General features: G+C 49.6%; 1 protein-coding gene across 6 annotated transcripts in view; it reads right to left on the reverse strand.

The window, feature by feature from the left end:
* The window catches only part of LOC144111921 (TATA-box-binding protein-like), a 51,244-nt gene extending 33,950 nt beyond the window's left edge, over positions 1-17,294 (reverse strand). The window contains exons 1-3 of one of the 6 annotated variants that reach the window (XR_013310159.1): positions 17,106-17,291; positions 14,437-14,516; positions 730-5,449 (exon numbers count right to left, since the gene is read on the reverse strand). The gene's annotated coding sequence lies outside the window, so the exon portion shown is untranslated. Of the gene's footprint in view, positions 1-729; positions 14,517-17,105 lie in introns of all 6 variants that reach the window. The other 5 variants (XR_013310158.1, XR_013310157.1, XM_077645012.1 and 2 more) reach the window with 5 other exon arrangements.
* Positions 17,295-20,972: the final 3,678 nt, after the last annotated feature.

The raw sequence follows: 20,972 nt of genomic DNA on the forward strand, positions 1-20,972 counted from the left end.
TGCAATGCAAGTTTCATACACACAAGAGAAAAGACTTTCAAATACGAGACATTGCAGGGCTGTAATTATCAAACTAAATTTTCATGTATGACTGTAACTACTACTCAAATAAACTGCTTTTGTAACAGTTATATTTTATTGGTCATCTCTATCAAAATGATGGAGGAAGTAAAACAAAACTGTGAAAACAGCTTGACTACAGCCAGACTTATGGGTATAAATAATTATTACATATTTGTTTTTATTGTGTTGCAGTGAAGGCAACTGCTACAAGGCACATTGTAGGGGAAGTCCAAGGTTAACTTTACCTCAGAATATTGAACTGCACTAAAATCTCACTACACGAATGCTTTTGCAACTGCATTTATCAAAATACAGATGCCAAGCCATTGCATTTGTGTGCAATGAAAGAAAACCATAGACATGCAGACGCCCTACGAGTCACCCACATCCGCATATTGTAGTAATCTGAAAACTCGTTGTGCGTTTTACTTTACAGACAAGACTATTTTGAAATGCTGTTTTTATTTGCGCAAGGCTTCCTCGCTTAATAGGCTACAAATAAATGTGCCACGAGATTCACAGCTGTTTGCATGTGACCAAAAAAGGGCAGGAACATAAGGGACTTGTTATTACACACCCGAAGAAAGCCACCAGCCATCAATATGAACTTTGCATGCAGCCATCTGAAGAAAGTCAACAGCAATTTTTCGTTGCTGTTTCCCTTACCTCATCGATACTCGAGACGATGTACCTGGCACATGTACGCTGCCTTGCTGACACCGCTGTCTTCAGAAACTGCCCTTATGCACACAGACACTGATGCACACAAATTGAGCACACAGATGATGCACTGATGATGGCAATTTCCTGATGAGCACAGTCCCGCCGACAAGCCGAACACATTCTGGAAGCATGTTGCTCAGCCGGCAGACAACCCTTTGTGCCACCCTCTCATCACTCCCGCAGTAGAATATCAGGTCAGCGACAGCGTGTAAATAGAGGCAAACACTGAACTAATTGGTGTCCAGACGTTCACAGCTACCGATCGCGCCTTGAAACACAGGATCAGAGTAACGGCCGGAGCACCTACAATACCATGTTTAAGGCAGACCAAGGTGCTCACGCGCTGCCTCTTGCCGCAAATCTTCTTGCACAGCCACCACACCATATATCGCTGGCCAGGCAGCCACACTCACGAACCGGGCAGTCCTTCGAAAACACTGAGGCGCACTCACGAATGCTTCGCTTCTCGCAGCCCGTGACAACAAACGGCAGCTACGGACGCCGCCATATCCGCGCTGTAGCAACCGCGACCACGCGGACCGATAATTTCTTATCATGAGAGAAGCGTTTGAAACGGGAGCGCAGCTAGAGACCTCACGCGGGTGTAAAATTACGCTCTGATAATTAAGGCTCTAAAAGGCTGCTTAATTAAGAGGTACCATTACAACGCCGTTCAATGCTTCTACATTCAAAACAACCATGTTTCGGGACAGTTTATTACTTCAAATAAGCGCCTACCAAACTACGGTGAGCTAACAGCCGTATAAATCAGTGTGGTCATAATTGGACTATGTCCACCATAATTCGACCATCTTGCGGCCGTCTCAAATTATGGCGGCCAAATGGGGCATTTTTCAGCAATGGCATCATTTCCTTTGCGTCACTAAACGTCATTTTGACCTCACTGAATTATGCTTGCGTATCACGTGAATCACGTGACATTCCTCCAGCCAATCACATTCTAGGAAGCAACCCTCACAGTACGAACTTTTTTTTCTCAAAATTGCTAAAACGAGCCAAGTGTTTTCTTCCATGCCAGCTGTAGCTTCGTTTTTCCTCCACAGACATTTAAATTTACCGACCCGGCACAAAATATAACTGTGCTAAAAATCAGTCTTCAAGTACACGTCATTTTGACGTCACGGCAGAAAGCTATTTCGAAGCCTGATAGTTTCGCGCCACAAATTTAAAACTCGTGACTTGCACGTGATCGCCCAATAAGCCAATCAGAGAGACAATATGGCGGCGAACGGCGGCCATGCGTGTCGAGAATAGGGCCCCAGGGCACGTTCAAGAAAAAAAGTTTTTAGGCTGTTGCTCTTGGGAAACAGTGGGCACCAAATGTCTTCATCATCATTATAATTTATTTACCCTTAAAGGCCCTTGGTTTAGGGCATTACATAAAGGGGGGGGGGGGAGTAGTCGTTACATATACAATGGTACAACAAAAATCAATACAAAGTGCAGGGTTCTTGTTAAACATTAACATCATTACAAGCATCAACACTAATAAAGACACAGCGGCTCAAGAACAACTTGGAAAAAACAAAAAAAAAAACAAAAAACAGACGCATACACATTCAAAAACACGGCAAAATATCTCAGCCCTTAAAATGTGCTGTTAATAAGTGCCTGAATTTATTAGGTTCTACTTCAGTAACTATGGAATCGGGTAAGTCATTCCACAATGTAATGGAGCTAGGTAAAAAGGATTTATTAAATGAGTTTGTGGAGCCATGTATGCGCTGCAAACTTAAAGAATTGAAAAGTCGGCGTGAGGTGCGAAGCGGCAGGTGTAATACAGAATTTCTTAGCTGTGGGAAGGTATGGTACAATTTGTGAAATAGGCAAAGCTGTGAAATTACACGGAGGGTATGAGCACGACGTGTGAACTTTGCGGAGGCGCTGATGAAACCATCGAGCACATCGTGTTGAAATGTGCAGGCCTCCACCCGTCGGTTTCGGATGCACAGGACAATTCCTCAATAGGCCCCATGCCACCTGACGCGATCAGCGGCCCCAACAGCCTCGGGGCACTAGCGATGGCACTCGGTTTTCGCCGACACGACGAGCCACCGCAATGGAAGCTGGTTGAGCGAACCAAGCGACGTTTGGAACATTGGTGGCGCACACGACAAGGTCACGCTCCTTGAAGGCTCAGGGGACCAAAACGTGCCATGAGCGTGTGTTAGGCGTTTTTATTCTTTAATTTTATTGCGAAAGCAATACTGCTCGAGGTTTCCGCTCTTGGCCGTCGTCCCGGAGAATCCACCATTGACCTTTAGCGTGACTAGCTATGTGTAACGTCATACCAGCTGTGGAAAAGCGGGGCCCCAACTCGGCTCGTCGCGATCGTCCCAGCGAATCCTCCATGCTGCAGCTGCGCGCCGCGAGGGGAGCTCGCTGTACGTGACATGGCTAGGTGGCTTGAGCCACCGCCCGATGTAAAGGGTTCAGCCGTATCCATCCATCCATCCATCGTCTAGTGTTCCTGCATATGCTCCCACAGGGAGCCCTGCGGGAGCATATACAGGAACACTAGTGACATCATGCCAGCCGTGGAAAAGCGGCCCCCTAACTCGGCTCGTCGCGATCGTCCCAGCGAATCCTCCACGGTATGTCGGATGATGTGTATAAGGTGAAGCTGCAGTTGTGTATAAGGTGAAGCTGCAACGACGTGCTGCAGCTAAGAAGCGGCGGCGTGCGGAAGAAACGGATGAAGAGCGGGAACAACGTTTAGCTAAACGGCGTGCATATTGTAGTCGTTATGGAGAGCGCGAAAGCCACACAACAACGACAGAACGAAGCGAGCAAGAGACAACGCGCTCAAGAGACGCCAGAAGAACGCGCCGCAAGACTCGAGAAGCGTCGTAACGCAGATGCGGCTAGAAGCACGGTGGAAGAAGACTATTATATTCTTCCACCGTGGCTAGAAGTGACACCTCCCTTAGTGTCTCTTCAACTGCGGAAGAGACCGCTTTGAATTCTCGAGAGCGTCGGAATGAGACGCTGCGTAGACGATGTGCCGAGGAAACGAAGCTTTCGCAATTCGACTTGGGTTAACCTAAGCTAAACCACGGACAATTTTATTTTATTTTTGTTACCTTCTTGGCTTGATCCGGTTTTTAGTGCCGTTGATCTCCCGATACAAAGGGATAGCCAGTATCATCATCATCATCAATAGCAGACGGTTTAGCATGGCTAAGCGTGGAATATCGCGCAGTAGTACAAGCTAGCGAGGGCACTTAAGCTCATTAAGTGCTAAACGAATTCGACTTAAAGGCCCTGAAGGCATTTACCTTCAAGGACTTGACCCAGGTGAACGCCTGGCAGGTTGCCCTCAACCGGGTAGTCCTGCAGGTGAACCGTCTGCCACGAAGCAGGCTTCAGGGACGTATACGTACGCACAGTCGTCCGTCCGCACGTCTACAGTGCTCGAACGGCGCCCTCTGTTGTGCATTTATGGCGGTCGCCACTGCCTGGCGGGCCCGATATAGCTTTTAAAGACATGATGATTTACTCGATCAATATCTGTGGGAATGCTCATATATGATAAGGTCTTGTTTAGAGCTCTACGCAACTCGTAAATGATGCCAGTGTACTCGCCGGTGTGGTGCTCCAATGCTATAGAGAGCTGCGTGGACGACTATACGCACGTATGCCCAAAATCGGGAAATGTGCCTAGTAGTGCTACCGCACCAAAATACCGTTAACCAGCAGCAGGCACAAAACGAAGGTTAGCGATAAAAAGAATTGATGTTTCGTGCTGTTTTTTTTTTTGCTCTGCACTTAGTAATGAATGTTTAGCAAACATTTATAATATTGGCCTCGGCAAAAAACATGGTATTTATTTTTCATTCCATTTCATTTTAGTACCTTACTGGCCCCACTGAAGTGCTACATAAGAGGGGGAGCAAAAATTAAGCATAATTTTTAGATAAGATGCGCGGCGATCGAGAATTTCGCTGGATGCAGAATGCAGCTGATGGCTGTTATGTGATATCAGTTCGGATCTTGTAGGTGGAGTTGAAAAACAGCGGTCTGAAATGTTCACAAGGCATGATAGACGTAGATATATTTTTACCAGCTTGAAAAGACAGCCCCTGAGATACAAATCTATCGCATGACAGGAAAAGGCGGGCTTTCTGAGAAGAAAATCCACTCATTTTCAGAAGTAGAGTAGTAATAAAATTTATTGATCTTTCTATGCTACTAAGGTGGCCTTCCCAGGTCCGGGGTCCTGTCGACAAAGATTGCCTGCCAGGCTTGTTCAATGAGCAGACGCTGTAACGGCAGCTCTGAGTGGGCCAACTTTGTCTCCCTCTGCTCGCAGCTAATTTCTGTGTTTACCTGCTTCCTTGAAAGGGATTACGCAGTAAATTAATTGAGGTTATGTAAAGCCGTTGACGCATAGGCAATCCATTCTTCGTCACCTCAGTGCAAGAATTTTTGGGCTAGCATCAGTAACAACGAAGGTATAGACGATTAAAAATTACGCTCTTCCCCTCCCCCCTCAAATCGTACACATGAGGCAGTAGAAAACAAAACAAGGACCGCTCTGGGACTGGTCGCTCCGCTGAAGTCCAATCTGTGACTTCCAGTTGTCGCACCCAGCGCCCCAGTAGCAGCGTCGGCAGCGTCTCTCCGGTCTCTCTTCGCCTTCCTGGATTACGCGCGAGTAAGATTGCTTTGCTTGTCGTCTCTTGCAGTTAGCAATAATCGACTCGGAGCAAGGCGTAACGAAAAATACACTGCGAGTGGCTCCAGGACTCCCGACAGAAAGGCAGCAGAGGTAAATTGCAACCATACGTGCGAAGGCAATGATCTGGCTCATGCTTGCCCGAGGGGCTCGCGCGGCGGCACGGGCAGACGACTTTCACGGCTCCGCGGAAGTGTGCCCATGACGTCGTGGCTGCCGTGGTTCCAGCTAGGCGAAAGCTTTATATGTGCCATTACTTCAAAGATCATAGTTTTCCGCGTCTGGACACAAAAAACGGGAGAGCCTTACAGATGGCAAGAAGTGGAGAGAGAAAGAAACAGACACAATTTTATTTGCCACAGGTTCCGGGAAATAGAGCAGGTGGGTCCTGTGCGGCCTGCAGGTAGGGTCGACGTACTGTGCCTATGAAATGAGTAAAAGTTGCGTGGTCTTCTCTGGCTGGGTGAGGAGTTGGTCCCAGCATTCCGCAGACGGAGCTGGCAGGAGAGCTCGTGGTGGAGGGATATTTTCGCACCCGCAGAGGATGTGCGCCTGAGTGGCGGACTATCCGTGGTTGCAATTTGGGCATGTGGGGTCGTATTCCCTATTGGTGATCAGTGACAGGTTGAGTGGCTGAGAATTGAGTGCGTCTGCAATATTCGGAGCAGGATGGCTTATGCTGTGTCGAGGTCGGATTGGAGAGGCGCGAAAGGGTGTCACGTCTTTTTATGAACATTGCTGATGTCGGTAAACGTTTGGGGGGCTTCAGCGAGGGCGCCTGGATCCGTGGGGCCGGTCGCCGGATCGTTAATCCTCGGGCAAGTCGCGGGCCCATTTACCAGACTTTTATTCGTCAGTGGTGTAGGCAGGGGCTTATTATTTTTATATCTTTTTAGGTTGCCCGAACTAAATATATGTCCCTTCGGTACCACAGTTGCCCGCGTGGGCGGGTACCCAGATTAGGTCAGTTTTTCGGTCGGGAGTGCTGCCGCTCAGGATGCGTGCGGCGGGAATGCAGATTAAGCCTGCCAGGTAGTTTATGATTGCTCGTTTTGAGTCACTGAGGACTGTGAGCGTACTGCAGTCAGCGATGCCCAGCGCTATCGCTGTCTCGTCTGCTGCGGCGGGAGAGGGGGCGCACATCGCGGCGGCTGAGATAAGGGTAGATCGGGGCGTGGTTGCACTGACCACGTAGCTTGCCTTGCCGCGTCCATGTGTGCAGTGTGTTCGTCGGCACGATAGAAATCATCCAGTTCTCTGGCTTGGTGCTAAAGGTGCACGTTGTGTCGGCGAGGCAGCCGCTTCTTCTGTTGCGGTTTGACAAAAAAGCGGCTATGTAATACAGCTGGCAAGAAGTGGAGAGGGAAGCGACTGGAGCAGCTTCGGAGCGAGGAAACATTACTAGAGAGGGCGTCGCAGTCGAAATAGGACTTCAGATGGCGGAAGGCGGCGGAGCTTAGAAAGCAGCAGGTGCCAGCATCAGACCACTTTCTGCATGACTTAGTCGCGCCAGTGCTCACGCAGTAGGAGTCATAAGTGTCTTTGTGAAGGGTTTCGCGGTTGCACGCGTCACTGTCCCTTCACCCTCCACTGCCGACGGTGTGTGTGGAATGCAGTCAGTGTTGGCGATAACGCGTTGCAAGTAATGGCGTTACCGGTAACGCTTTGTTTTTTCGGTAACTTAGTAACGTACCCGTTACCATTTCGAAACTGTAACGGGTAACGTGCTTACTTTAACATTTTTCGGCAACTCGAGGTGTCACGCTACTAGTTACTTTTTGTTCCAGTTGTGCCCCCCTCTGCCTCCTTTTCTTTTAAAGAGAAAGCGCGGAGTGCCTTGAGTGATGTTGCAGATAAACAAAATGCACAGGTGTTCTCGACAACCCTTGTTGCGGCTCGCGTGCATGCCAGAAAAACCTGGTCTTGACGGCGCACCCAACTGAAAGAAAAAGACAGACTACCCATAAAGCACGAAACACGTGCACGAACACGCATTCACACACTTGCCTTCACCTACCTCCCTTCCCAAACCACTGCACACACACAAATCTCTTAGAGTGGTAGCATGCCCGGCATTTTGTAAGATCACATTGTTCAAAATTACTGTAAATTTGCTGAGAGTTCAGCGAAGTTTTCTGTGGAAATTTAGAATTGATCATGAAGTGGTATTTTGTGCTTAATGTCATGTTCAGAAAATGGCTGCTCCATGTGCCACAGTGTCTGAAGCCATCACATATAACTCTGCAGGCAACTTTAGGGCACTCTAACATAGCTGAGCTCCTGCACATATGTGTAATGTATTCTCGTTTAATCAAAATTTCGGGTAAAATCGCTGTTTTGGCTAGAGGTATATGTGAAATATAACCTTTATAAAATTGTTATCGTGATTTCTTGCAGCGAATACGCACTGATTAAAATTTATGGCCATGCAGTAACGAAAAAGTAAGGTGCGGTACTTTTTTTCTGTAACGGTAACGCTAAGGCGTTACATTTTTTGTAGCTAAGATAGGGCAGTAATGCGTTCCTTTTTTTACCTTAAAGAGTTACGTATTTAGTAATTTTTTCGGTAGCGCCTACAACACTGGATGCAGTGCGTTGGAACGGCGACGACATCAATGTCTGTGGCCTGCGAGGCGACCACGTCTACGTGAAGAGGGAGACGAGGGCGCCCACAAAGGTACGCTACCAGCTCCAAAGCACGGGAGGCGATAAATGCTATACGACGGCTGCATAGGCGGGCTGCAACTTCGACGATCATCGCTACGATAAGAGCGCGGAAAGCTAGTCTCAACCGGCTGAAGCCACATGGAGGCGTTGAAGTACGCAGCGAGACGCGGACATAAGGCGACTGAAGCGTGCGGCCAACGTCGAGTTGCGGAGACGTGAACCGGAAGCAATGCGGCAGAGGCGCGAACAGGAGGGGCTGGTTCGTGATGGTGAAAACTTTAATGGACAGAGGGGAGTTTAGGACAAGCAGGTCCTTGGGCCCCCGCACGGCCCCACTGCACTCAAATGTTCAAAAATTTCACTGGCGGGGCTGTAGAGCTCTCTAATTCGTATTCGTAACCAGTCTTAAGTGTCTGTGGAGATTTTTTTTGCACGCCTCTTTCTCGTTGATAAGTATGTGATCGATTCTTCTTCAATAGAGGCTATATGCCACGAAGGCTCTTAATCTTTGTTCTTGCTCAAAGCCGCCGGTGCGCGGCTTTAACATTTTGTGCTGCGAGAGATGGCTAGTTTTATCTAGAATGACTGCAGCCACGTTCAAAGACTTTCACTTCTCGAGATTGCGCAATTACCTTGGAGGCTCAATCGTAGTTTCTTGACGAACTTTAAGTTCACCGCGGCCGAGAGAAGCGCAAATCCTGTTTTTCGCGGTCCACCCAACACATTCCTTGCTATCCACGCCGCCTGGTTGTTCAGAAATCTGTGGTCGAAAGTCAGCCCCATAAAGAGCCCTCTTAAGACACTTCAGCAAACGCCAACTAGACTGACAAATCCTGGGTATTTTGTCTTTCTCGCGCTATCGGCGTAATAGGGGTACTCGACGTCTTCGCAGCGGCTCGAGCAAGAGTGGGACTGGTAAACTATTGGACACCTTTGAATGGTCCCCATTGGTCCCAATGCGGCGGCAGGTGCGGACGGAGCTGCAGGTTAACTTTCGCCATTTGGCGCCCTACAAACGGTCTGCGTAAGCGCACTGGCGACGCGCGGACTCACGGGGTAACGGTACACAGCACGGTACACTGCATGGTAAAGGCATCTGACATCTGCGCGGATGGTCATCGTTTCTCAGATGGCCAAATAACATAAACCGTTTGTTTCATCCTGACATGCGAAAGAAAGCGCCCCATTGCTTACATGGATGCTTCCCCAAACAAAATGGAGCAATACCTTTTTTCCCGTGAAGTGCGGAAAAAGGATGCAATGGCTGGTTGGTTCAGGCGTCCGTGACTCTCCCGCAAGAAAAAAGTCTGCCTAAGAGCGCAAATGCGCAAGCCTTTCCCTGTCCTCATTCTACAATAATTTTTCATTTTCTGTTATTTCTGTAATCTTTTTTCCTCTTTTTTGTTTTTATTTATTGCTTATTTCTATTTTCTTTTCATTGTTCCTGTTTTAGTTTTATTTATTTTTACTTTTTTATTTTTCAATTTCTGGCTTATTTCTCTACATATGCTTTTCTTCAGAACTACAGCTAAATCAACTATTACATGTTTGATGTAATTACCACACAACTTATGATTGACAGTTCGTGCGGACAACTTTCGTCCACGCCAATCTTGAGCCAAGAAAGGCTTTCGCCTTAATATGTTCTCTGGGACGTTATGCCACGTGACTATCCACGCCTTGCCGCGGCTGCGCGCATTGTGCCGAGTGCATTCGCTTGCCTAGCAGATATGCAATCACGTGACGCTGCGTTGCAGAGCCGACAGCACTCTCGCAACTGCCGGAAATCGCGTGACGCGTCATTCGCTATGTAAAAAATGTGTGGCGTGTGCTTACCTTCGTGTGATTACCTTAACAGAGCTTTCGTCCGTCTTGCTAGGTTCAGCCGGGTTGAACCGCAGCTAAGTTTTTGGGGCGAAAAGCTCCACTTCTCGATAGCAAAGCTGAAGGTCAAATGACGCATTGATTTGAGTTCTGGTTCACCGCACGTGTGGCTGAGACGTCATAACACGTGACTTGTCGCACTGGTACCGTTCGTTCCACCGCTGCGCTGACCGCGGTTCAGACCGCTCGCTACCACAAGTTGCGCCGCGTGACTAACCACGTCATTCGCTCTTGCTGATTAAAGGCCAGAGCTCAACGCCTAGACACCCCCCAAGCACATGTGTGAGAGCCTGTAAAGCCAGCACTTTCATTTATAATCTTCCTTCAGTCGCAACAACAACATCAGACACCGCAGAAGGCTAGGTGGCTTTCTGGCCCTACGGGAATGGGATATATAGGAGCTCTCACCAATTTTTATTTTATTTATTAGTACCTCAAAGGCCCCATTGAAGTGGTATTACATGAGGGGGTGGAATTTCAGCAGTACATTTCTTTTATGGATGATCTGAATGACGATGAGTCGATCTGATCAACGATGGCGTTTGGATAGTTATTCCAGTCCCTTGTTGTGTGAACGAAAAATGATGACAGATGCGCAGAAGTGCGGGCAGGGGGAGGGTAGACTGCCTTCCCGTGGTTTGTGCGATTAGAGATGCGATGTGCGGGGCTGATAATGGAGTTGTGATGTGGATGATGACAGAATTCATGAAACAGACACAGTCCGGAAATTTTTCGGCGGTTCGCTAAAGTAGTGAGATGAGCATTGCGTTTTAGTTCAGTTACACTTACATGATAAGAATAGGCTGAGAAACTGAAACGAGCTGAGCGATTCTGTACAGATTCGAGTGTAGTGGAAAGGTTATTTTGATGAGGGTCCCAGATCGCGCATGCATATTCTAATTTGGGACGGATAAGTGTTAAGTAAGCAAGGGATTTCACTGACGGGGTGCTAGTCGCAGGGTTCGTTGAAGGACGCGATTTGCCTCGTTAGTAATCTGAGATACATAAAAAGACCAAATTATATCAGGTGCCAAATGGACGCCTATATACTTGTAAGTTAATACTGAAGCGATTTCGGCATTCCCGATTAGATATCTTGTAGATGGTTGTGAATGACGTCGGTGGAATGATAGCACAGATGTTTTTTCACATTTAAGGACATTAGAAATGTCTTAAATCCAGCTAGTACGTGCTGAATGTCAGACTGAAGAAGCAAAATGTCATCGCTATTAGTAATAGGCTGGTAGATAACGCAATCATCAGCGAATATGCGAATGTTAGAACATATGTTAGCAGGCAAATCATTAATATAGATGAGAAAAAGAAGGGGGCCCAAGACGGTGCCCTGAGGTAACCCAGATATAACAGAGGAATAAGAAGATTATCATTTATTAACAAAAACAAACTGCTGCCGATTGGTGAGAAAGCTGCATGTCCAATTAAAAACATGTTCGTTAAGATTTAGACGCGAAAGTTTTAGGAATAGTCGCTTGTGAGGAACTTTGTCAAAAGCTTTTTCAAAATCGAGGAAGGGGGCGTCAATAGGAATGTTAAGGTCAATGCTAGAGCTAAGGTCGTTAATAAAGAGGGCTAATTGTGTTTGACAAGATAAACCTTATAGAAAGCCACTCTGGTTACGGTGTAAAAAGTTGACGGATACTAGAAATTTTATAGTTTGAGAGAAAATTATGTTTCATTAGTTTAGAAGTGATGCGTATGATAGATATTGGTCGATAATTATGGCGATAAGATGAAGGTCCTTTTTTGGGGATTGGAATGAACTTGCCTGCTTTCTAGTCATTGAGTATGATGGCTGATGAAAGGAATTGCTGAAAAATATGAGACAATATGGCGACAGTGGTATGTTTTGTATTTTTGAACACTTGAGTATTAATTCTGTCAACACCAGCTTAAGAGGTTAATTTCAAAGAGTCGATTGATTTGACAATACCATATGGCTCGAAGCTCAAGTCCGACTTAAGTGGAAAGTTAAAAGGAGGGAAATCGGGTAATTTGTTATCCGGTTCGTGAGTGAAAACTGAAGTGAATAATAAATTCAGAACTTCCGCAACGTCATGACCTTCAATTGGATTATCATCATCGTCACACAATGTTGCATTTCTGATGCGGTTAGGATTGATACGCTTCCAGAATTTACGTGGGCTTGTACGAATCAAGCTGGGTAGAGTAGAAGAAGAAAATGAGTGTTTAGTTTTGTGTACTTGTAGGTTATAGGATCTTTCTGCTTGGTAATAATTTTGCCACGTGTTTGGGTTATTGGTTTCTTTTTCGTTTCGGAAAAGTCTTTGCTTTTTGCTATTCATGCGTTTTAGCACGGAATTGAACCAAGCTGATTCATGGCGTTCAGTTACGGTGATGGTAGGTATAAAATTTTCAATTAGAGCGTGCATTTTGTTTTTGAACAATGGCCAATCAGTTTTAGGAGTGCGATCATGAAAATCGGTTAAAAACCAGATTTGGAACACATCAAGTTCACTGTTGATGCTTTCTTAGTCCACTTTGCCATAAAGTGTGATTGTTTTAGTTATTTTTTGGGGTGCGGTAAGGGGTTGAGAAATCTTGCGGGTGCACCTTGTCACCGGGTGTACCTGATGCTAAACCGTCGTCGTTGTTTTGGAAGACGCGGTTGTTGCGACGAGCGTATTCTCAATTTTTCGTCTCCTATCTGCCCTACTCTCCTACTGTCTGCACGTGGCTGCGATTGTGGCTTAGCTTGAGCTAGTAGGCAGTCTCATGCACTTTCCTCTTCATTCTTCCTTCAGTCGCAATACAACAAGAGGTAGGCACCACGAGAGCCCTTAGCTCCCATCCCCTTAAGGCCAGGAGGCTACCGCCATGTGGCAAGGGTCCCTTGTCCCCGGGGGTATCTGTTGCTAAACCTTCGTCGTCGCTTCTGATGACGCGGTTGTTGCAACGCGCGTCGTTTCTTTCAATCTTTCCTCTCACATATCAGCAAAACTTGTGTTTGGGCTAGTTGGTCAGCCATGATCCCAGAAGAACCAGCGCCAACCAGTCGTCCTCCTTTCTTGTCCGTAATCCTTTATTGCGCTGGTTCTGAGCTCTCACATCTCACCTCTCCTACTATCTGCACGTGGCAGCCATTGTGGCTCAGCATGAGCCACTGGGCAGTCCCGTGCACTTTCCTTTCCATTCTTCCAAAAGTCGCAACATCCCCGCAGGGGGGCGTTTGCGGCTTGCAAGCGTTGGTGGGTGGCGACATCACGGGTTCCCGAGCATCCGCAAGGACATCCCCGCAAATGGATGATGGTGAACAGTGCATCACCACGGACCCGAGATCCCGCGCTTCGCCGTGCGTGGCATCGCCGTGTGTGGGGAAAAGGGAATCTTGGTGTGTGAGCGGAGGCCGAGTGTTTGGACCCTTAAAGCCCCTCAGCGGAAGCAACACACCACTTTGGCCCCAGCTTCCTGCAGACGGCACCTCCGGCCTGACCCGACCGGGGAAAATCAGCAGTCGCCTTTTCCTATCCGCCCGTCTATCTTTCGCTTTCCTACCCCTTTCTCACAGCTATCCTGTCTCCTGATCACTTCTTCGTTTTTCCTTTTTTGCTGGCAGCGAGGGTTATCCTTGTGTGACCAACCACCCTGAGTAGCGTCATATTTGGTTATAGATAAGGTGTATAGCTGGCGTGGGCAGGCCTTCCTTGCAAGTTCCTGTCCCGTCCCCTAGTTGGGCTCCATGGTTCGTGGTTGGCACCATGACCAAAAACTTAATTTTTATGGCTCCCCCACTTTCAAAACCAGATCGCTCTCTCAGAAGAGGGCGGAACGAGGCAGAAGACTTTTTCAAAAAAGAAAAGTAACTTTTCCAAAGTATCACGTGATCTACAGTGAAGAACAAAATAAGCAGGCAAGAATGATATCTCCCTTCCTTGTGTCAAAGTGCTTGACAGAAACATTAGGAAAAGGCTATAAGCTCTCAAAAAGGCCAGCCGCGATTTATTGCTCGAACTGTGTGGCAATGTCCAACACTCTTAGCTCTCCAACCTAACGTCCATAGGGGAAATCCCTGTCGCCGTGACTTCCCATCGATCACTTAACACTGTCCTAGCCGTAATATCCGAAAATGATTTTGTTCACATCACCGAAAAAAAATGCTCGAAGGGCTCACCGACCTAGACGTCATAGATGTCCGCCAAATCAAAATCCGGAAGGACAATAAGGAAATAGACGCCATACACTTGATCCTTACGTTCAACACCAGCACATTGCCCGACACAATCGACGTGGGATATTTGAAAGTTAATGTAAAACCATACACACCCAACCCTCGCAAATGTTTCAATTGTCAAAGGTTTGGCCGCGGCTCACAGAGTTGCCGCAGACGCAAAACTTGCGCAAAATATGCTTCGAATGATCACCAGACTGATGGATGTGACGCAGTCCCGCGCTGTGCAAACTGTGGAGTAGACCATTCTGCATACTCCAGGGCGTGTCCGTCCTGGAAGATAGAAAAAGATATAAACGCCATAAAGACAAAGGAAAACATTTCATTTAAAGAAGCGAGAAGGCGTTTTTTCGCTTACAAGCACATTCTCCTTCACAGCAAAACAAAACTTCGCTGATGTGTTGCGCAGGGGTGTAGCACCACACAGCAATCCGGCACCTGCCAAGGCCGCTTTCACAGAGCCTATGGCAGGGCCATTCACGCCCCAGGCATGGTCGGCGAAAGCTGCCTTGTTATTGTCAAAGCAGGGAGCGCCGGTCCATGGGTGGGCATCCCTCAGGACCTCCCCCCGTCGGGAGAGGGCTGAAACTAACACAACCGCGGCTGCGCGGTCCTCCAGCGCCCAATAGGTGAAACAGGCTACGATGTTGGCTACTTCTTCATCTGTACATCTTCTTTTCTTCCGTGTCGTCTTCTTTCTTCCCTACCTTAGACCTAATGTTTAACGTTACGATGCCCTCCCTGCCCGCTACATTCTAGTACCCCCTAAGCTAGCTAGCCTAGCCACAGTTACACACCCTAGCAAGTCCCGCTATCTAGGTGACGATCCGGTCACTGTCTGGAAATGGTCAGCCCATTAAGTGACACCATCAAGCGAACTACCCGCGTCAGACTCCGGCCTCCGGAACCCAAACGTAGGAAAATCGCCGTCATAGTGAAACTCCACTGCGATATAGAGCATACTGGAACCAGTTAGCGATTCCGCCCAAAGGTACTGAGCCATCCGAGTCTCGCGTGTGCACCAATTTGACAATCTCTCGAACGAACGCGAGGAAGAAAAGAGAAGCCTACATATATCTCTTCAGCCGCCAGGTCTTGACTTGAAACAAAGCGTCATACTCGAGTCGACTGGCACGAACTCAACCACCGGATCGGTCTCACCAACTGGCTTCACAGCGAGGGCTGGTTCAACTGACTGGTCAACAACCACACACCGTTACCGGCTAAGTTCCCCTAGAATAGGGGCTAGCTGCGCGACGTAAGGGGGGTGCCGCCAGATGCAGCAACCCGGGGCACACTCATCCGATCCACCAGCCAGATCAACTTCTCCAGTGATTGACTCCGGTCAGTAACCCAAACACAACGCTACCGCCAGGTTCCTCTTCTCCGTCCACTGCTCACACCGTACTCCTCTTGGAAGCTAAGCGTATGTCGTGTAAAAGCTAAGTGTACGCACCTACTAACACTCAATGCTGCTCAAGTTTCCCTGAGGCTAGCCTAGCACCTATGAAACGAGTGGCGCTTGCATTTGTTCACATCGCTCTTACATATTTCAGAATACGCATACATAGTCTGTGGTATTCGTTGATGACATTCTGACTACACGCACGGGTACCCGACACTAGGCTAAGGATTGGACACTCGCGATGATGTCGTCGTCGGGGGGAATAGGAATAAGCGGCGCGCGAGATGATGATGGTGGTAATACATTACTTGTAACCACAGACTATGCGCATATAGGAGAGACAAGGCGTCTTCTTATTAGCCAATTCTTCCTGCTAGATGCAAGCGTTACTCGTTCGTAGCGGTTCCCTAGTGTGAATGTACATATAGCTCGTGTGTGTGTGTAAGTGTAAGCGTACCCTACTTCCCTGACGAGCTAAAATTCATCAATAAGCCAGACAGACACTGCGAACCTCACCACATCGATCGAAACTGACATAGCTGCGAAGTGTATAGTCTGTACAGTCCTTACGTATCCGTGTTATGTAGTCGTTCTACGGATCGAATATTCGCGTGAAGGTCTCGTAGAGTCCACGTCGTCATACCAGAAGAAAAAGACCTACCACAAGCCTACATTTGCGACTCCTATCACGCGACCACCATTCAAGCTACCAGAGCAACGCGGAATCCTACGCATAGCCCTAGCAGAGCCATACCAGAGTCCCTGACACTTCGAGATACACACACATATACACGCGACCCTATCCTTATTCGCAATCCCATTAGCTATATTCCCTGCACCTAGCTGCTTCGCATTGAACGCCGCTGGACCTTGGAGTAGCTATAGTTGAGGACCTGCAAAACGGGTTACCTAGTCCACGGCGTTCAAGCGGCATCATCGATAATTCCCTCTGCAGATGAGCAACGGCGTCGAGGCCTCTATCCCTAACGTTATAGTGTTTGAAAGCTACGCCGTTTGCAAAGTCTGCGCTGAGGCGATGATGATCTATTCCACACAATTTTGCCTAGTCCCCGGTCCACACCAACCCAAGAATCGTTTCCCCAGTTCGAATCAAGCTCCTTACTAACGAAATCAATGTCTGCTATTTAGAGAAAATATCCTCACATTACACATAGCCTGAATGAGAATGTAACACACGCACCTGCACCCATATCTCCAATTCCCCCCGTTAGCCCTGAGCTACGACCTGCCGTGTCGTCTATAACAACGATTGGAATAACCCCACTATATGATAATAATACGAAAGAGAAGAAAGAGTACGAGCACAACATGCAATTTGCTCGCAGACATGCGTGATGATGTCTGCAGACAGCAGCATCATGCCGCATAGTACGGCATGAAAAGAGAGTACCCTATCCCATACTAAAGGAGAGAAAACGGTGGCATAGGCCACTTACCCAGCCCGCAGAGTCTTGGATGATGGCTTCGTCCGGGAGTCGTCGTCGAGTGTGAGATCCGACGGGTGCTGCGCGCGTTTATATTGTGCTCCGGATGGGCGGAGCGCGTTCTAGAAAATTCTTTATGACGCGCGAAGTATCACGCCATACCGCACTTTGATATTGACTGAGCGGCGAAAGTGATTCCGCGCGGTTTTGAGATAACTGCTTTAAGGTCAAATGTGCATCCGCAAACGGCGCGGAAAGCAATCGCTGCCGAGCTTTTTGTTCTATCAGTGTCGGCGTCGGCATATCGCATGCAGAGCGGAGCGCGAAATTCTTTTTATGGCGTGCGAAGTATCACGCCATACCGCACTTTGACATTGACTGAGCGGCGAAAGTGATTCCGCGCGGTTTTGAGATAACTGCTTTAAGGTCAAATGTTCATCCGCAAACGGCGCGGAAAGCGATAGCTGCCGAGCTTTTTGTTCTATCAGTGTCGGCGTCGGCATATCGCATGCAGAGCGGAGCGCGAAATTCTTTTTATGACGCGCGAAGTATCACGCCATACCGCACTTTGATATTGACTGAGCGGCGAAAGTGATTCCGCGCGGTTTTGAGATAACTGCTTTAAGGTCAAATGTGCATCCGCAAACGGCGCGGAAAGCAATCGCTGCCGAGCTTTTTGTTCTATCAGTGTCGGCGTCGGCATATCGCATGCAGAGCGGAGCGCGAAATTCTTTTTATGGCGTGCGAAGTATCACGCCATACCGCACTTTGACATTGACTGAGCGGCGAAAGTGATCCCGCGCGGTTTTGAGATAACTGCTCTAAGGTCAAATTGTGCATCCACAAACGGCGCGGAAAGCGATCGCTGCCAAGTTTTTTGTTCTATCAGAGTCGGCGTCGGCATATCGCATGCAGAGCAGCGGTGCCATTTCCCGGAATATCTCCTCGGTCGATGTATGTCTAAGGCGTTAACTAACATGTGCGGTATTGTCTCGATACCCTATGATAAGAGTGAATGCACTCTCCTATATATCCAGCCGTCCGTCGTCTACTGTCGCCTCATTCTGCTCTTTCTACTAGGCTGTCACTACCGCGGACCGAGTTTTTTTGCGAATGGTCACAACGCCCGTCGTCGTACTTTAGTAATGGAACCGCATAGATTTCAGTGCGTCCCCCAACAGCAATATGTACAGCCGTCGCAGCAGCAGCAACGCATAGCTGAATATTATACGGCCGCAGTCACATCATTGCCGCCTCCGGCATACTACACTTCATCGTACTACCCCGCCGCCACCGTCGCCGTCACCACTGCACAATCGCCGTCGGTTGCGACCAGAGACATCCTAAAGGAAGCTATAATGACTCTCGTCGACGACGGCAACGACGCTTCGACCAGGAGTGGAGGTGAAGAAATTATAGCAGCCGAACGAGCGAGACATCATCAAGCTCCGCTGCATGCTCTGCAAGACCTTACTGCCTCGGTGGTGGCTGCGGCTGCGTCGCCTCATCATCATCTCCCAATGACCCCTACGAAGTCTCCAGTTCCTGCAGATTCTCATCATCATCAGACAAGGTCTACTAAAGAGTCTGCCCATCCCGAAACTGCGCCTAAAATGCCGGCGACTTTGGAGGAGAAAGCTCCCGCTGCTACTACAACAACTGAATCTGCAAGTACTGCGACAGCGGCGGCTTCTCCGGCGTCGCCAGTCTCTCATGCAAGTACTGCGGCGGCTTCTCCGGCAGCAGCGTCGGCGCCTATCCCTTCTCCAGTAACGACAGCGGCGTCGCCCGTTCGAGAACAATCACCCGTCTCTCATGCAAGTACTGCGACAGCGGCGGCGTCGCCCGTTCGAGAGCGGTCGCCCGTTCCTCATGCAAGTAGTGCGACTGCGGCGGCTTCTCCAGTAACGACAGCGGCGTCAAGTGCGACAGCGGCTTCTCCGGCAGCATCGGCATCGCCCGTCTCTCATGCAAGTACTGCGGCGGCTTCTCCAGTAACGACAGCGGCGTCAAGTGCGACAGCGGCATCGCCCGTCTCTCATGTAAGTACTACTGCGGCGGCTTCTCCAGTAACGACAGCGGCGTCGTCGTCGCCCGTTCCAGAGACTGTGACAGAGTCTGTGACGGAGTCTGTGGTACAAGCACCGGTTCCCGAAGAAACAGAGTCGGAGGTACAGCCCGTTACAGCAACTACTGCGACATTACCCACTCCCGTTCAAGCCGTAGTAACAACTTCGACCACTCAGGAGGAGGTAACGCCCGTTCCTGCTACGTGCCTTGAGTTGGATGAAATTCTAACTCATTTACCGACCGTGCTGTCTCCTTTGCCATCGCCGTCGTCGAAACCGGCACCTGCGCACTCGTCTCTCCTGTCCGAACTAGACTTTGAAAACGCATCGTCCCTCATTGCTGATGCACTCGACAACAGTTCGGCCGAACTTAACGAGTGGTTGAACGGTGCAGAAGAAGTGAGAAAATCAGTCGTCGGCATCGTCCGTCTGGTCTGGATTCCGGGATAGTGACGATGGTGGTAGGTGGTGATGTAGATGAGGAGGGATCATGACAACTAACAACAACAACAACATACAACACAACAACAACAACAACAACAACAACACAACAAGAACAACAGCAGCAGCAAGCAAGCAGCAGCAGGCAGCAGCAGCAGCAGCAGCAGCAGCACAGCATGCAGCTAGCAGCATCTGCAGCAGCAGCAAGCAGCAGCAAGCAGCAGCCAGCAGCAGCAGCAGCAGCAGCAGCAGCAGAGCAGCAGCAGCAGCTGCAGCAGCAGATAGCAGCAGCAGCAGCAGCAAGCAGCAGCTGCTGCAGCAGCAGCAGCAGCTAGCAGCAGCAGCAGCAGCAGCATGCAGCATGCAAGCAGCAGGCAGCAGCAGCAGCAGCAGCAGCAGCAGCAGCAGCAGCAGCAGCAGCAGACAGCAGCGAGCAGCACAGCAGCAGCAGCAGCAAGCACAGCAAGCAGCACAGCAGCAGGCAGCATGCAGCACAGCAGCAGCAGCAGCAGCAGCAGCAGCAGCAGCAGCAGCAGCAGCAAGCAGCAGCAGCAGCAGCAGCAGCAGCAGCAGCAGCACAGCAGCAGCAGCAGCAGCAGCAGCAGCAGCAGCAGCAGCAGCAGCAGCAGCAGCAGCAGCAGCAGCAGCAGCAGCAGCAGCAGCAGCAGCAGCAGCAGCAGCAGCAGCAGCAGCAGCAGCAGCAGCAGCAGCAGCAGCAGCAGCAGCAGCAGCACAGCAGCAGCAGCAGCAGCAGCAGCAGCAGCAGCAGCAGCAGCAGCAGCAGCAGCAGCAGCAGCAGCAGCAGCAGCAGCAGCAGCAGCAGCAGCAGCAGCAGCAGCAGCAGCAGCAGCAGCAGCAGCAGCAGCAGCAGCAGCAGCAGCAGCAGCAGCATCAGCAGCAGCAGCAGCAGCAGCAGCAGCAGCAGCACAGCAGCAGCAGCAGCAGCAGCAGCAGCAGCAGCAGCAGCAGCAGCAGCAGCAGCAGCAGCAGCAGCAGCAGCAGCAGCAGCAGCAGCAGCAGCAGCAGCAGCAGCAGCAGCAGCAGCAGCAGCAGCAGCAGCAGCAGCAGCAGCAGCAGCAGCAGCAGCAGCAGCAGCAGCAGCGCAGCAGCAGCAGCAGCAGCAGCAGCAGCAGCAGCAGCAGCAGCAGCAGCAGCAGCAGCAGCAGCAGCATGCAGCAGCAGCAGCAGCAGCCAGCAGCACAGCAGCAGCAGCAGCAGCAGGCAGCAGCAGCAGCAGCAGCAGCAGCAGCAGCAGCAGCAGCAGCAGCAGCAGCAGCAGCAGCAGCAGCAGCAGCAGCAGCAGCAGCAGCAGCAGCAGCAGCAGCAGCAGCAGCAGCAGCAGCAGCGCAGCAGCAGCAGCAGCAGCAGC

The sequence above is a fragment of the Amblyomma americanum genome, chromosome 1 (assembly GCF_052857255.1).
Source record: "Amblyomma americanum isolate KBUSLIRL-KWMA chromosome 1, ASM5285725v1, whole genome shotgun sequence".
In the NCBI taxonomy this organism is placed as follows: Eukaryota; Metazoa; Arthropoda; class Arachnida; order Ixodida; family Ixodidae; genus Amblyomma; species Amblyomma americanum.